Here is a 13319-nt window from a genome sequence, read left to right as displayed (position 1 = left end):
GGTGTTTCGAAGAAAATGATGGTGGAGAAAATGGTCATGTGTCCTTTCTTGTGAAGAAGCAGAAAGAACTCATTCTCGGGACGTTTCTCTATTCGGGTTAAAATTCTGTGAATTCCCATTATCAAATCAATTCATCACCGTTGCAGAAAATAGAAAAGCGGAAAAAGTTCGTATTTTTTGGAGTGTTTGTCCGGTTGAACTCGGGGATGATGGGTGAGAAGAGCGAGATTGATGAATATCATTTGAAGAAGCTGAGAGTGTTCAATGGAAGAGAAGTTTCCATCGTCCAATATATTGCACACCGCAGTGGTTTTTGGGATTTGGTTGGGTGCTATTCACTTGGACGCCGTACCAGTCCTCTTCTCTCTCCTCTTGCTTTCTCCCCACAAAGCTCTTCTGCGAGCTCCCTCTGCTCTTTGCTCTTATTCAATCTTTTCTTTTTGGCAGTTTATATCTTGTGGGTCATTTATAGCTGCTGGGTTTTCTTACTGATCAGGGTCTTTGGGTTGTTTGTGGTATTTATGTTCATTCCAATCAATGATAGGAGCAAATAGGCAGAAAGTCACCAAGGTACCCTTAGCTTCTTATTTCTTTTCCCCCTCGTTTTTGTCAGGTTTTCAAAGCTCGTGAATTGACTTTCTGAGTAATTGGATATGAGTTTTGTACAATCCGATTGATCTTCTGATGGTGGGTTTGGTCTTCAGGCACATGTGTAGACATGCTTGCAGTTATTTCCCAGTTACTCTGCACGTGGAGGATATAATAGAAGCCTTCGATCCTAATTGCGCCTATGGTCAGTCGAGCACATTCTTCTTGTTCTTCCGGTTGATTTTAATGAAATAGGAATGAATATGGTCTCAATGCCGAATATGCAGGTTAAGGTCAATTTGAATTAATGGATAGTTGTTATTCGTTGTGGGCGTGTAAAGTAGGCAGATGAACCTAGTCTGCTAGAGTTGAAGTTGCTTTTCAATGATAAGGGCTTGGCCATGACGTTTGTAGTTGAGGAAAGATGAGGACTGGCGGTTTAAGTTGTGGTAATTCCAGTATGAACCAATGAAATGATGGCATGGTATTTTGTGGGATCAGATTCTTGTGTGTTCATTGCATGCCTTTGAGTTGTGATAGCATACCTATGGATCCAATTGTCCCGTCTCATATGTCTCGATTGAGATGCAAGAGAGAATATTACAAATTCATTGGTCTGTATGTACAATATCATCTTATATATGGAACTTTATCTGAAAAGCAAACTAAATATGTCATTTTTGTATTTGTTAACGCTTAAATGGTATGTGCATTGTTTATATTGGAAAAATAAAATGTCTGTTTGGTAATCTTCCTAGAATAGAAAAAGAATATAAATATATTTGGTAACGTTAGTTAATTATTCCATTTTCTAAAACAGAAAAATGGCATGAGAAAAATAAATTTATTTCTGTGTTCCTAAGAATATACATAGAAAAAAAAATATTTTTGAATAAATTAATTTCGAAAAAATAAATGTTACCAAAAGTGCCCCAAATGTGTAGTATAAATGAGGTGTTTTAAGTAATTCGTGGAAAAATAATATTGGTGTTGGTTGGCAATTAGGTAGAGTTCGTTTTTCCGACGATAGTGAAGAAGTGGTGAAAACGATGGTTTGTCCTTTCTAGCGAATGAAAAAGCAGAAAAAACTCATTCTTGGGACGTTTTTTCTCTTTTTGGATTAAATTTCTGACAACCCTCAGTGAAAATTCTAACATGCGCAATCTTTTCCTTTCGTAGACTCCATTTGCTCAGTTAAGGAAAGGATTTGTGCGCATAGCCGTGGAGACGGGCTGCCCCCTGGTTCCACTTTTCTGCCACGGTCGAGTAACTTCTATCTTCTCCTTTCTTCTCGGCTCCTTTTCACCGGGCCATGCCCACAATTCGATGTCCCATGCCACTTGTTTGATTTGAATACTGGATCTCGCACAGCTGTTTTGCCCTTATCTTGCTACAGTCAAATGTCTACAAGTGGTGGAAACCCAGCGGAGTTGTATATGCAATTTTCTAGAGTAATTAAGGGTGCCTTTAATAATGTTTCTATTATGAAGAAATTTTTTATTTTGGCAACACTTTTTTCTAGTTTTGTTTCTGAAAACAGTTTCTAAGCATTTGAACGCGTTTAGTAATTACATAAATTTTCTATTCCCAAGAAAGAAATGCCTTTGGTATGATCCCATATATTTTTTATGACTTAAAATATCTTTTAATTGAACCATCAGCTCAAGGAAAAAAAGGAAGAACCGGTCCAAAACAGATCAGCCTTGACTCGTCGGCAAAAATCGAGCCGCCGATGAAGATTCAGCCACCAATCCGGTATCTTCTTTCCACAACAACGTCAAAGACTCTTGCTACAACATATCACTAGTAGCTTCAAGGCTTGGGAGCTCCGGCGACTGAATTTTCCGAAAAAATAATATTTAAACCAATAATCCCACTTAGGCCCGAATGGTTCGAGCCTAGAACGAGCCGATAGAACGAGACCGATCCAAGAGGTGTACCGTATCTAGAGAGAGAAAGCATGATCTGTTTGTGCAACATTTTGGAGGGAGAAATGAGAGATAGAGAGAGAGAGAGAGAAAGGATGAGGAGAGAGAAAAAAATTGTGCAAATGAACCCCCCCTCTTGAAAATAGAAGAGATTTCACTTATATACTCCAACATTAAGCGATTTTGGCCATTAGTTCGACCCGATGGCCGAAATCTTGATCCAATGGTCAAATATCCATTTTGAATGCTCCATTATGATCTTGAGGTGCCAGGTAATTGATCTAGTGAGTTTGATTTGCAAAAAATCAAGCAAAAATTGGGAATTACATCAAAATGTGTAATTAGGGGTTAATTTGCAATTTGACGAAATTCAAGAATTAATTTGTAAAATTTTGGGAAATTGAAGGTGTAGAAGTAAAATTGGGATTGAGAGGGTTCCAGAACCGGTGGTCGGAGGCTAAGAACCGGCCGGAAAGGGCCTGCACCGGCCAGTCCCTCCGACAGCCGATCAAATCGACTAGACCGATTCGGTCCAATTCAGCTGGATTCTGACCGGTTCTTGACCGGTTTGGTCCGATTCCTGTTGTTTTATCCACTAGGGATCCCTGTGGGTAAAAAATTTATGCAATTTGACCCCTAAAATACTTAATTGAAAATGAATTTTGTCCTTTTATGAAGAAATTGATCAATTAAGATACAATTAAGCTAATCAAACCTTATGAACATGATCTAGGGATCTTTTATTATCGTGGAAAAAATGAGTCAAAATCATAAGTGCTTTGAATTGGGCCTAAATGGTTAAAATGGTAAAATTTGCAATTCAATGGGCAAAATTGCAAATTAACTAAAATTGAACTCAATTAGTATCACAATTGCCCTATCTAATGAGCTACCCATAGGTAAGATCACCTACCACATTAAAATTGACCTTGAATTGAAGTGCTTAAGCTTAGGTCAAAAATGGATCTAAGCATAATATTAAAATTGGACCTAGATTTATGAAATTAAACCATAACCATGAATAGGTCAATTCGAATTTTGTCAATTGAAGCTTAATTGCTTAACTTTCTAATGTTTGGGAGGATAAAATTCTTCAAATTGATGAGTTCTTGTGTGAATTTCGTAAAATCAATCTCGAATTTGGACTTATCTTAAGAAAATAGTGAGAAACAATTGTCCGTTCGCAAGTTATGAAGGATCAATTTCGGTCCCCTAATTAGGGCTCAAAACGGCAATTTGTATTTTGACTCGATAAATCGCGAAATTGAATACTTAAACAGATTTCAGATAGTCCCTAAACCAAACGTCAAAGAAGGAACTACACCTAATTTGACAAATTTTAGGACTTGATTGCACTTTTTGCAAGTTTTAGGATTCAATTGTATTTTCGTGATAAGTTTTAAGACTTTTATTGCACTTATCCCTTCTTCTTTTTTTGGGGTCAAAGGTTTGACCAAAAGCTAACAATTTAGTTGACTTTTCCTAAAAAGATGATTTTTTTGGTCAAATCTTTGAATTTTCGAGAAATTGATTTGAAAAAAGTAAATTAAAGCTAAATGGAAGTTTTTGGGTAAAAATATAACTTTTTACTTTGACCAAAAGTCAACTCGAAAGTCAATCGGTTGACTTTTTGGATTTTTCTTGAAAATGAGCTAAAAACTGCTTAAAAATGACAATGTAAAAGAAAGAAATGAAAAACGACAATTTTTTGTTGAGAGATAGGGTTCCGTCGCGACCAGAAACCTAAATTTCGATTGTTTATGTTTTAATGATATATCAACTAAAAATCATGTGTCAACAGTCCTCTTTGTCAAGACTTCCATTCCTCTTTCCGTAACCAAGACAAAGGGGACATACCTCGTCATTGCTCCTATTATTGTTGAGCTTGCCTTTGTCTTCCGAAGAAGACTCCCCGTTTCCTTCTGAAGGTGGTTCCAATTTGCAAGGCAAATCGTTGAGATCTAAAAACCTCCCCCTATTCTGTTGACAAAATCCAAGCATTGGATTGCCAAATTCTGTCGACGGAATAGGGGGAAGGGATAATCATATTCTCTTATTCAATCAGAAAAGGGTTACAATGTATATATATATATACTTAACCCTACTAAAATGTGAATTAAGATGCGTTTAGGAATGGCTTTCCCAAAGCCCATCAGGTGTCTAAAGTCCTTTAGGCCTAATAAATTGTGTTTGGCAAAAAAAATTTGAACCCCATTTCCTAAATGCTAGCCTTCCAAAGGCTTAAGGCAGCTTAGGGGGTGCCATGAGCTTTTGCCTTCTGGGCATGCTAAGCTATTATTCATCTTCTTCTTCTTCTCCATTGAACAGGACCCACATGGCTACAAGTGGTTACCGGTAAAGGGCAAGTGGTCGGGCAAACCCTAGCGACAATTGCGACAACCCAGATTTGTCGCACGACCTCCGTGAAGGGCCGCTTGAGGTCACGCGACTAAGCAGCCCTTGCTAAGGTCGCGTGACTTCCGGTGACCCAAATTTGGGTCACAGCGAGTTCATGCAACCTTTGGTGACCCAATGTAACCTCGCAGCGACCCAAATCTGGATTGTTGGGTCGCCGGTCACATAACCCACGCGGCGAGGTCGCGCAAAGGTTGCAGCCACTTAGTCGCACCCTTGCCAGGGGTCCTTTAACCCCAAGCAACCCTTGCTAGTGGTCTTTGAGGGCCACCTAAGGTCTTGCAACCTCATAGGCCAACCATCGGCGATAGATTTTGATTGTCAGTGGCCACTTGCCCTTGCTCGCCAATTTTTTTATTTTTCTGTTGACGAATATTTTCTTCTTTTTTTTAATACAAAAGTTTGTTGTACATGTAATCTTTCTAAATACTATTTTGCTCAAAAATACTTTATAATGGACTTTCATATTACAATTTAACAAATACAATTTGCATTTTGAAAAACCGCTTTGACTTAAAGTCATTTGCATTTCCCAGAAGCTTTCTCCAAAAATCCAACTAAACACACCCTTATTATTCTACCATTATTGCTAACAAAACTTTCCAATACTTCTCCTCAAGTTGGAAGATAGATATCAAATAATCCCAACTTGTTGCATAAGAAGCTCACTCTGTTTCATCTTAAAGATTTAGTAAAAATTTCCACATGTTGATCCTCCATCTCTGTGTGTTGAATAATAATCTCCCATTTCTGAACTTCTTCTTGCACAAAATGACAATCAACCTCAATGTCCTTAGTTCGCTCATGGAAAATAGGATTAGATGCAATCAAGTCCTTGGTTCAATGATTTTTGACCAAAATTATCCAGATTTACTCAATTGGAAAAAAGTGAAAATGATTTAAGACTTAATTGACAAAATTAAAAAATCTTGAACTGAATTATTAAAAGTGATGAATAAGTTTCCCATTTCAAAGTACATATAAGACAAAAAAAAAAATTGTTCTTCTTAATTTTTGGTCTCTTAGTCAGTTGAACTAGCTATTTTATACAAGTATTTTTCTTCTTTCTTAGACATTTTGTTGATTTATAGGCATATTAGCAACTAACTCTTATACATCTACCTCATAGATGGGGGGGACGCATAAGTGACTACTAATGTTAACGTGACTTGGTAAGACAAATTATGTGCAGACTTACTCACAATTTGATGTTTTTGAAGATTTATTCATAATCTTAACTCATATTTAACCCGATTAATGAAATGAGAGAAATTTATAGGTCCAACATTTGTTGTGGAATGCATTTTGACTCAAAAGTGAATGATTTGAAAAATATTTTTCTAAAAATTAATTACTTATTTTGCTTACAAAAATGAATGCAAGAAAAATATTTTCTTTATCAACGAAAATGTATAAATTGTTGTCAAATAATAAAAATATTTTTATTACCTAATTATTTTAAGTAATACAAACAATCATGCTAAGGAAAATGTTTTCCAAATCATTTATTTTTAGCAAAGATATGGAAATTATTAGCTATGCGGACAGTTGTAAAGTTGTTAAGTTAGTACGGGTGGGAAGGTAGTTTTCGTTAATAAAAGTCGCTACTAGGGTTGACCATCGGGCCCTGCCAGCCCAAGCATATGCCCCAGCCTTTTTTAAACTCTAAAAATTAATATTTTCAATAAAATACACACAAAAAATCTATAAATTGCGCTATTTAAAGGAATTGCATGAAATTGAAATATAACATATTATTCTTGATATTGCAAAAGCAATACATTATACATTTAAAGTATGAGGTAGATAGTGCACCGAAAGTATTTGAAATTTAATATTAAAACTATACATTCTTTACACAAACAAAAGCCCTGAGTCCATCGAACTCGATCATCATAATCAAGACAAATAGACACTACAAAACAACAGGTGTAATGCACTTGTAATGTTTGTTTGATCCACCACCGGTAGGATGGAAGAAGGAATCAACGTGGGAAGTTGGCCAAAGGGTCAAAGTGTAAGTACATCTGAAAGCTAATTAAAAAGAAAATACTTCTGAAAGTCTTCTTCTTTTTCGCAAAACTAGAACGCCACTTTGTATGACTCCATCAAGAGACGCGGGAATCATTTGGCGAAGTAAGGGCCTGCATGGTACCATTTCTATTTCTCCCGATTTCTGTTCTTTTGTTCCCTGGAACAAAAAAAAGAACGAAAATCTATTTGGTAACACCAACTTATTTTTTTATTCCCCGGAATAGAAAAATGGCTAAGGAATAGATTTGGAACAGAAATAAGAAACAAAAAAAAAAAAAACTTCTTATTCCGGGAATAATTTCTAGAAATAAGTTTTTTTCTTTTCTATTTTTCTTCTGTTCTTCTTCCTTGTGGTGGCCACCACCGGATGTCGACCACCTACTGCCACCCGCGGCCATCGTTGGCAGCCGATTGCCGACAACTACTGGTGACGGTTGCCACTACCCATAGCCCACCGGCTCCCGCCCACGGCTCACCGGCCGACAACTGCCACCGTCCGTCGGTAGCCTGCCGTCGCCAACCGCCGCATGACCGTCACTTGTCGCCGCACGATCGTCGATCGTTGCTGCCGAACACCGCCACAGGACCACCGCCCCCTCCCACGGTTGGTGGGCTGTGGGTGGCAATCCTACGACAGCGGTCGTGCGGCGGCGGCGGTCGTGCGGCGGTCGTGCAATGGTCGTGCAACGGTCGTACGGCAGTCATGCGGCAGTCGTGCAACAGTCGTGCGGCAACGACGATCATGAACTAAAGATGACAACACCCTCACCTCATTTCACTTTGCGGGGTTAGCAAACGTAATATTAGATCATGAACTTCTGGTATGAACTTCACTAAGGACAGGTCCATTGTATTCTCCTCAATATTGACGTCACGTGCTCGATCTTTACCAAATGGATGGCTTCCCTTAGTGAGGCAAAAGAACAAGACACAACCTAAATTAAACATATCCATTTTGCATGTTTGTCTCCCTCTCTGGGGAAGTTGTTCAAGTGCTTGCCATCCTCTGGTTCCACTACCTATAAGACATCAAAGATTAACAAAAAAGCCATCATCACTAGGATGACATGCATATGGATATGATATTCGATTTACCAGTCAACGAAGGAAGAGAGTGGCAAAAACTGTTAATTTCACAAATTTTACCACAACAAAGCAACCTGACTTATAACATAAGGTACACTTCATAAAAAAAGATTGCCCTAACAAATAAGATTATCGGTCTAAAGGTTTTAGTCGAGAATATGAAGATGATTGCCACCATGCACTTGAGGAAAAGGAGATCAAAGGGCTGGAGAAAGCTGTTATGACCACTTACCGAAGGTAGGATATCCCAAGGAAGATCTACCCTGAGGAAGGAGTTTACTAATTCCCATATTAGATAGCTTTGCACATAATGATGGATGCTTAGTGATCAACACGTTTCGAGGGTTTAAATCCCGATAAATTAGTTTCAATCCATGCAGATGAACAAGTCCTGATACTACACCCCTATACCATAATACAAAATTGACATTATGATTCAAACCAACAAAGTATCATGAACCAAATTGGATCCGGGCCACTTGAAGGCATCGGATACATAATTATATACCACGCCATATCTTATTGGAAATGAAGGAACTTCTCTAACAAAAATAAGGATGCCAAAACTTGACTTCACGCTGCAAGTTTCAAAACTTATCCCAAATGTTGATTGCATTACCAAAGTCAAATTAGTGGCCTAATAATTCCCTCAATCATACATCACCAGGAAGTTGTAGTAGAGCTATTTTGACCTTCGACTAATGCCTAATACCCACATAAGCTAGCAAAGAACAGTTTAAGAAGGTAGTGATATCTATGAGATGCTTCAATGTCATGTAAAACATGTCCAAAAGCCCAACACAAATACAAAAAATGCTACAGTTGATTTTTGGAGTGCCTCAACAAGCAAGATACTACAATCCGAACACATCAAAATGTAAAAAATATTACCTCATTAGTTCCAGTAACATCAGTGAAGGATGTCCATCTGCCCTCCACAACTCATTATCCTGCATCACATCTGTCGCGACCAATTTTTTCGGGAGTGAACCACCTAGGGTTTGGCTAATAGATTGTTAAGCCTAGACTTAATTCGGGCCCTCCCAAACCCATACCAATTCACGACTTAGGTTCAAGTTCTTAACATGCAATTGATTTTAATTAGGAGTCGCCACTAATCTATTTTTGGTGGGTCAATTAGAAACCCAAGTAAAGTAACGGGAGTTTTACTTTACTCCTACGAACCAGAGATTTGGGTACGGGGATTTGGTTACGCTAGATTTCTCTAACGCCCTTTCGGTACCATTTCTTTTTATTTTGACAAAAAGATTTTGCAAGCAGCTTAAATTGATTTTAAACTAATTCCCTAACATATGAGGTGTTCATGCAGGTACACAAACCACCAATTTAACACTCAAGAAAGCAATTAAATAATGCAGAATTTACCTCAAAGCAACGAAAGCATTTGCAATGTTAAATTAAAATCCATATCAACAACCCTAGATATGATTTCTAATTAACATGCAATTTTTATTTTGTTTTCGCTTAATTAATGAAAATCACGCAATATGTAATGCAATGTTAATTGAATGACTTAATTCTAATGACATGCAATTTCTAATTAAATGGACTAGCATCCATCACTAAATGACATGCATTTCATGAATCTAATTATATATGACATGCACATGTTTTTTATTTTCCTAGTAAGCATGCAATCTATCTTAATATGCAATGACATGTAAAGAATGTCCTAATTCTAATTTTGCCTTTTTCTTTTATAACCTTCGAAATTTAAAATTGCCAAATAATTAAACGTGCAATTTAAATTAATGAGAAGAAAATATGATATCCTAAATTAATGTTTTTGGTATTTTTATTTAAGAAATTCGAAATAAATTTCCTATCCTAAACATGCAACATAACATTAAAACCAACAACATCCTAACATGCATTTAACCTAACTCAATTATTTTTTGGGTTTTTCCTTTACGGGAGCAATCGGGAACAGCACAGCAACAAATCAAGCAAGATATCATCCATGTCCATTTTGGAAATAAATTGACGAATCATATCTCGCGCATGAGATCAGATTGGCCAATTTCAAATAAAATCGTGAATCGTATCTTTAGCGGGAGATCGGATTGGCGATTTTTCCGTGCGATTGCGAGTCGTATTTCGAGCGTGAAATCGGACTATCAATCATATGCACGTTATGAAATTAGGAAAATTTCCTAATTCATGAGAGATCAAAAGATCTCTTGGATATGACAATATCTATCAAACATTCAAAGAAATATTGCGATATTATGAATTAGGCAGCGACATATATGAAAATAAGATTATCTTAATTCATGATGTCACGCGAGTGACACTTTCAAATTCAGACGGATGATGGTGGCATCAACGATGGCTTATTGCTCCATGGTCTCGATGGAAACGGGTTAGAACGTCAACGGCGGTGGGCTCCGGAACTCGCTAGGATGCCGCGGAGCAAGTGGGGATGGATGTGCACCAACAATGGACTCCCGCGTGAGGAATTATTATACTTCTCTGCAAGACCAAGGAAGCAGCGAAGCTCACGGTGTGGTAACTCTCACTTGTGAAATCCACACCTCGATAAAATTCGCACGCTTGATGAAAGTCAACAAATCTGCAAAAAAGAAGAATCGTGGATTGGAGTAGCACTAGATTTGCTGGGTTTGGTAGTGACCAAAAGCCCACTAAGACTTCACTGTGGAGGCACTTGTGAATTTGCTGGATGTTGCTGAAAGTCACACCAAAATCACGATCTTCGCGGGTCAACACGATGAAACACAGCGCTGCAAACGCTGCGAGGGGTGAAAGACAAAAGCTCCGTTGGAGTGGGTGACGCTCGATGGCTTCGGGGCACAACAAAATTATCGACGTTGGCTCGAGCTGTCGCGGGATGAGGGGGAAGCTCTGGCAGCAACGGGTCAGGAGCGTTGGGTCACGCGGCGTTGCTGGCTTCAGGCGAGACGGGGCAGAAGCGTCTTCACGGGGCAAGGGCGATGGAAACGGAGGCACGGCTGTGGATCACTTGGCTCGGGTAGAAGCTGCAGGTCGGCGATGGCGCAGCGAGCGGGAAGATCAGGACAGCGGTAGCGTCGCGGCATGAACGGAGGAGGCGCGGGCCGGCGGAACAGAAGCAGCAGCGTCAACACTCGCGGACGATGGAGGTGCGGCGCGGAGGCGGACTGCTGCGAGGGCGACGGAGGCTCAGCTGCAGGTCGCGGGTTTTCGGCGGGCGCGGCGACGAGCGGTTTGACTGGTGGTCGCTCAGGCGTCGGGAGCAGCGAAGGCGGGCCGCAGGAGCAGCGGTGGCCGGCGCGGGGAATGGGCAGTGGCGGCGGCACTGTGCAGGGACGCGATTCGAGCAACCGGCAGAAGACCAGCACGCTGAGGAAGAAGACCAGTCTTCTGTTTTTTTCTTTTCTTTTTTCTCTTTTTTTAACTCAGACGTCCCCTCTGTTCTCACATCTCCCTCACGTCACTTCCCCCTTGTGCCCCCCTGCTCTCACGTCCAATCTCTCTTTTCCCTTTTTTTTGACTTTTTTGTGTTTCTTTCTTCGACGAACCCTAGAGAATCTCCCCTTTGTATGGCCGTATGTATCAATAGTGTGGCCTCCCCCTCAAACCCTACGTGAAAACTTTTTATAAGCTGAAGATTAGGGTTTTATTTTCCTTTTCAAATCAGTATCCGCGAAGATTTCTTTTTCGCACTCAATATCACTTTTCTTTTATTTTCCACATCTCCTGATTTTATCATCTAAAGATAAGATTACAACCCGATTTTCTTAAATTCCAAAAATCAACCGTAATATTATTTCAAATCTCAACTTAGGTAATTCTTGTCATTAAAAGAAAATGGGCTCGGGCCAATTTACTTGCTTCGTGGGCTTAGTCTGACCTGCCAAATTAAAGCTTAGAACCACTAATCCGAATACATTCACCACCGATCCAATAAAATGCAAAAAATGTAAATGCACTTGAATCTATATGTAATGCAATTAATTTTTTTTAGGGATAAAATTAACCCATAATTTTCTAAGCATTAAATAAACGGGCCGCCAAAATTTAGATGTCAACAACATTCCTAACAGAATCCAAGTTGATTTTGTACATGAGGGAAGTCAGGTTTATTTGAAGAATGTGAACATGCTTGAATTAAATCATCTAAGCCGAAATCGCAAAGCTCTACAGCAAGATACACAAATTCCCAATTGCTTTTTTGTGTAAAATAGCGAAGAATATTTGGACCGCCGTCGAAAGCCATTTGCACCTTTCTCGGGTACTGTTCACAAAATGCTCCCAAGCTGGTTGACTAACTCACTATTCACGCGAAGCTGCTGTTGCTGATTCGAGTGATTGGCTGGTTCATTGGAGCTGAGTTTCAATGGTTCTTCTCTCTCATCCACCCTCTCTATCTCCACCAAAGGAATTTGGTTATCTCTTTCTCATTGATTCGTGATACTCGTTCGTTCGAAGCCCATGTTTCGCCTAGTTTCCTGATCGTGTTTTTGCTGGTGCGATTTGTTCGATTATGTGCTAGAGCTGGGATTTGGTGATTTTCCTTTTCTCCTTCCTCCTATTAAATCCTCTTGTTCTGGGCTCTGCTGTAAAGCGGATGGATTCGTCCAATCCTGAGCTTGCTACTTTAGGAAAGGCCCAGTAAACACGTGATAGGGGCTGCAATCATGGGAGGAGTTCTCGTCCTCCTTTGGACAGGGTAAGGTTGCTACCTCTACAGCCCAACCTCCGATTGCACAAACCCACACACCTGTTGGAAATATTGTTGCTGGTCCTTCTGGAAAAACCAAGACTGAGCCTCCTAGGTCACAAAAGCCCTCTCTTGTGGGCGTACTACTTCATTAGACCCTAAGGCCGCTAAAGCGCAAGCTCATTCGTGGGCCAATGTAGCTAAGGCAGCTACCAAAGGCTATGGCCTTACTCATGTGCCTCCGGACCTAGTTGATGGCGAGCCCTTTGTTTTTATTTCAACTGAAGTTCTTGAAGGCTGCGAAGCTTGAGGCTCGCACCAGATAGTCAATCGCTTTTGCCTTCTTAGGATCCAATTTCTTGCAAATAGTGTTTCGCATCGAGAGCTGCCATGCAACCTGCCCTAAAGCAAAGCAGCAGAATCAACAACAACAGCATCAGAAGGGCACGCTTTCTCTCTCGTCCTCTGCATTGTAGCGAGGTGAAGCTTCATTTCGAGTCATTAGTCGACCTTTTGCGGCTTTTACATGACAGTGAACCTTCAGCAAAACCTCTTCGATATCGAAGAATGCTAGCTCACAAACAGGG

The sequence above is a fragment of the Eucalyptus grandis genome, chromosome 10 (genome assembly GCF_016545825.1).
Source record: "Eucalyptus grandis isolate ANBG69807.140 chromosome 10, ASM1654582v1, whole genome shotgun sequence".
Lineage (NCBI taxonomy): Eukaryota > Viridiplantae > Streptophyta > Magnoliopsida > Myrtales > Myrtaceae > Eucalyptus > Eucalyptus grandis.
The sequence above is the reverse complement of the archived record's forward strand: the minus strand, read 5'-3'. Positions refer to the sequence as shown.